Consider the following 5,002-nt stretch of genomic DNA (forward strand, 5'->3'; position numbering starts at 1 on the left):
AGTGAGCTTGAACCGGCCATGGGGCTTAAATAGAAGCCCCCATGAAATAGAGCTGTTGTACCCCTTCACTGGGCACTTATCGGGGTGACCGGACGCTCCGGTCATATTGACCGGACGTTGGACCTCAGCGTCCGGTCGCCCGATGATGGCCATGTGTACCTCTGAGTTCAACCGAAGCCGCCCGATCTCAATGGTCATGACATGATCAGATGCTCCAGCACAAGTGACCGGACGCTGAAGCCCCAGTGTTCGATCGTTTACAGTAAGCTCCTAGAGACGCATTTCTTCGACTGGACGCGTCCGGTCGCCCTTGACCGGACACAGCTAGCGTTCGGTCAGTTACCCTGACTTTTGTGCAGCCACATCAGCATGACCGGACGCTGCCTTCCAGTGTTCGGTCAGTCTAAGGCCCAGCGTCCGGTCATAAGACCAATGCCAGGACTTCACTGACATGCATGACCGGACGTGCTGGTCCACCAGAGACCAGTGTCTGGTCACTGCATAAGTAGCGAGACTGACCCTCTTTCATCTCTATCTCCTTCACCCTTGCTCAAATGTGCCAACCACCAAGTGTATCACCTTGTGCACATGTGTTAGCATATTTTCACAAATATTTTCAAGGGTGTTAGCACTTCCACTAGATCCTAAATGCATATGCAAAGAATTAGAGCATCTAGTGGCACTTTGATAACCGCATTTCGATACGAGTTTCACTCCTCTTAATAGTATGGCTATCTATCCTAAATATGATCATATTCACTAAGTGTCTTGATCACTAAAACAAAATGGCTCCTATTATTTATACCTTTGCCTTGAGCTTTTTGTTTTTCTCTTTCTTCTTTTCCAAGTTCAAGCATTTGATCATCACCATGCCATCACCATTGTCATGATCTTCGTCATTGCTTCATCACTTGGAGTAGTGCTACCTATCTTATGATCATCTTAATAAACTAGGTTAGCACTTAGGGTTTCATCAATTAACCAAAACCAAACTAGAGCTTTCAATCGGTCCTCCCATGCAGAAGACCGCGCTTGATAAGACCCTCCATGTGCGCATGGGTAACATCAGAGTGGTACCACAAATCCATGGAGGATGAAAGTGGCTATGGAGAAGCAAAGGCGGTGGAGGAGGAGCGGAATCTATGGATCTAGGGCTCCAACAGTGGATTAGCAAGCACGACAGATCCGAATGGCGGTGGTGGAGAAATAGAGAAGGTAAGGCTATAGTTTTGGTGTGTAGGAACGCAAAAAGGGAGGCCGCTATTTATAGGGTGGAGTGGGACAAGAAGGCGAACTGTCCACCTAGATTCACATGCCCACTGCGCTACGTCACGTCACCTCCCTCCGAAGATCACACACACGCTATCTCTGGCCGCGCCGCCAAAGGATACATCGGATGATGGTTCGCATGTTCAATGGGCCAAGAACCATCATAGGTAAGAAGGGATCCAGAGCTGAAAATGCTCCTACGGCCCATTTAGGACCAGAAGTTCGATGGCTGGCCCACCGACGGGTTCACAGTCGCTCCAGGGCACCCTTAGAGCGAGCGATGGAAAGGGATGGGCCCACTAGCAGGTAGTACCCGGGCGCACAAGCACTGTGGGCATCCCGAGCCACGTTCGAGTCTTGGTTGGTTCTCAGTCCATGATTTTTCTTCAAAGAAAGGCAACGAGCCCTTGGGACCGGTCAAACGGACCCAAGAACTATATGGACTGACCGCTAAGAGTCTGGAGTCGGTCACCAGCTGACCCATGCAGGATCCCCATGAACGGGAGGCTAGGCCCCACTCGGACTAGCCTGTTTCATCCACCAAGCACCATGTTTCGTCCATCAAGAAAAAATGCGGCACGGCTTAGCCCCTCCGTTTTATCGAAAAAAGAAAAAAACGCTTGAGGGACGACGATCACAAAGATGAGCCAACCCTTGAACGGACCCCTGCTATGCGTGGGGGCTCGAGGAAAGTTGGACTTGCAAGGAGACCAAACTCACGGTCATAGTACAATGGCGGACCGATCGGATTGTAGGAGATCGGAATCAAGAAAAATCTTTCCAACCTCCCAAATCCTATGGTTACGTGCCCCCAAGGAGACCGATCGTGACAAAAGGGAACCGCCACCGTACCAGGACATGCCGCGGGCTACAAAAAGAAGGCCAAGGCCCTCAGAGTCCTCCTGTGTAGAAAAGCCTCCAAAGGAGTATTCTACTCCTCCACAGGCTCGGGGGCTACTGTCGGGTATCGATAGTAGGGATACCCAAAGCAAGGAGGTTAGCGTCCATGCTGACCCCCCGGATGGCCCGAGACGTATTAAAAGATCCCGCCCGACCCCAAGGTCGTGGGCTCCGTCTCGCCCGACCCCTTGGGTACGAGTTATGTCTCACCTGATCCCAAGGTCATGGGATCCGCCTCGCCCGACCTCTTGGGTGCGGGCTCCGTCTCGCCTGACCCCTTGGGTACGGGCTTCGTCTCGTCCGATCCTAAGGTCACGGGATCCGCCTCGTCTGACCTCTTGGGTGCGGGCTCCGTCTCGTCCGGCCCCTTGGGTACGAGCTCCGTCTCGCCCGATCCCAAGGTCGCGGGATCCACCTTGCCTGACCTCTTGGGTGCGGGCTCCGTCTCGCCCGACCCCTTAGGTGTGGGTCCCGTCTCGCCCTATCCCTTAGGTGCAGGCTCCGTCTCGATCGACCCCAAGGATGTGGTTTTCGTCTCGCCCGACCCCAAGGACGCGGGGATCTCACCCAAGGCCGCGGGCTCCGTCTCGTCTGACGGGGACCCATACCGTTGCTAACCACTTCAGATCCAAACGTATGGGCCTGGGTCAAAACTCTGACACCAGGGAAGAGACTGGCACGCCCCGATGTAACCCATGGCCATGACGGGCCATACCTAAGGATTCACATCAAGAACAACGTTGGGCGTGCTGGTGTTGTTCTGCCTAACCCTCGTACGAACGCTGACAAGCGCGTCAGTTCACCACGACGTCCGCTGGGACGGATTGGAACGCCATGACCGGGAGATGACGCCTACGCATGGCGCTAATGACGAACAGGGCCGCTCGCCCCACCATTGGATCTGTCCCTGGTATGGACGGAAGCCTTTGGCAGCGTGGCCCTAGCATGAACGTAGATGCGGCCACGAGCGGCCCCTTGGGCGCTGACATTTAACTGCTGAAAAAATACACAGACATCACACACATGTTACTGTTTTCTATTTGAAATTTCATCTAAGCAGTCTTCGATACTTCTTTGAGTACAGGATTTGCTGCGGTCTCTAGATCCTCTGGAGTTCTCTACCGGCAAGGCGGCAAGGCATCTGTTTATGAAGTATCCAGATGCTCAGGCGATGTGAGTACTAAGTAGACTCTTTTGACAGATAGTCTCTTTCATTTTATTCAAAAACACTCAATGCTGGACAATCATTCCTATTATTTTTTCAGATAAATTTTCTCTACTATGTTCATCAACATGAACAACAAAATTGATATAAAATAGTAAAGTTAATAGCCTTCAAAGAGTTTGGATTTCATGATTGTCATAAGGATTTCATGATTTCTTAGCTTAATAATTTTTAGGCCATGCCTCACGTTTACCCTTTTCATGTTAATTTTCTTCATATTTTCCACCATAATTGCTTGTTTGAGGATCAACAAGTATGCACTTCTATTACTAATGCGCTATGAATGCTTGAGTTTTAAACTGTCCTTGCATATTTGTACTCTTTTAATTACTCATGTCCATGCAGCACGCTGAAACAATGCGGATAGAAGTAGGAACTGGTGAGTACCGAAACATATGTTAGCCTCCATCAATAGTGGCTCAGCAAAGTAGGAAACAGAAAGCTGGACAAGCATTAGTTTTTGGACAGCTAGCAATGTTACCTTCCATTAAGATTCACAAGTTCTGTGACCCCTTTTTACTCCACGAATCAGGCATTAGATAGACATTCAGATTAGGTCTATGGTAGCTTTTTGTTTCTCTTTGTGAAACAACAAAATGTATAGGCTTGTGGAGGGCTATTTCCTTTTCTGTGTTTTGATAATGGAATGCTAAATTATGTTGTTTTATCTTTACCTTTTTTTTTGTTAGGTCATTAAGCCAGTAGTAAGGAATAGTCTCTACTGCCTTATGAACCTGTATTGCTAGATGTAGTACGATGTATCGTTGGATAAACTCCTATGCTACGATAACCATAGTTGCTAAAGCAATCTCTTGGTTCTTTTCGCAGGCGTTCTTAGTCACAGTCTGCAATACGAAGAGAATAGGCTATACTTATGAACTGAGCTTAAAATTTAAAGGTAGTTTTATTTTGTTAAATTTCCAAGGTCAACACCCTTCATCAAGATTACCTTTCCTGTACTGAAATACTACTTGTGGTGGTGTTCTTCAGGTGAATGGTTAATTAAGGAAGAAAACAAGAAGGTCAAAGGTCATCTAGAGATTCCTGAATTTTCATTTGGCGAGCTTGAAGACTTGGAGGTGAAACCACCATCTTGCATGAAACTTGTACTCATGAAACTTGCGGATTATAACAGATGGTTCTTGTGGTATTGTCTTGCTTGTTTTTGTTTTGTTCCAGGTAAACATAACGTTAAGCGACGACAAGGATCTCTCCTCGGACGACAAAGCTCAGATCTGCAAGGATATGAAGTCCTTCCTTTCGCCTATCCAAGAGCTGAAAGATAGGTAGCAGAGGTCGTCAGAGGACCAGAGTGATGTTATTGCACATGCCATTGTAGAAGGTCTTCATGTTACTGCTAAGCTGCATTCGACGTAGTACCTATACCAAGATCAGCAACGGGTGATTTTGGCGTTGCGGGATGTGAACTGAACGTCGTGGACTGATGGACCCGTGTGAACAGACCCTGTAATTCTACGCGTGGTTTTGTTTGTGCGCAGAAGTGTTTGGCCCCGTTCGCGTGCCATTAAATCCGGCTTGATCCGCTTATTTTTTCATCTAGAACAGTATTTTTCTCTCACAAATTCCTCCAGCATTCCTCCAAATCAT

At 48.4% G+C, this 5,002-nt stretch overlaps 1 pseudogene; it reads left to right on the forward strand.

The window, feature by feature from the left end:
* Positions 1-3,027: 3,027 nt before the first annotated feature.
* On the forward strand, positions 3,028-4,684 carry LOC136524619 (uncharacterized; annotated as a pseudogene).
* Positions 4,685-5,002: the final 318 nt, after the last annotated feature.

Source organism: Miscanthus floridulus, chromosome 18 (assembly GCF_019320115.1).
Source record: "Miscanthus floridulus cultivar M001 chromosome 18, ASM1932011v1, whole genome shotgun sequence".
Lineage (NCBI taxonomy): Eukaryota > Viridiplantae > Streptophyta > Magnoliopsida > Poales > Poaceae > Miscanthus > Miscanthus floridulus.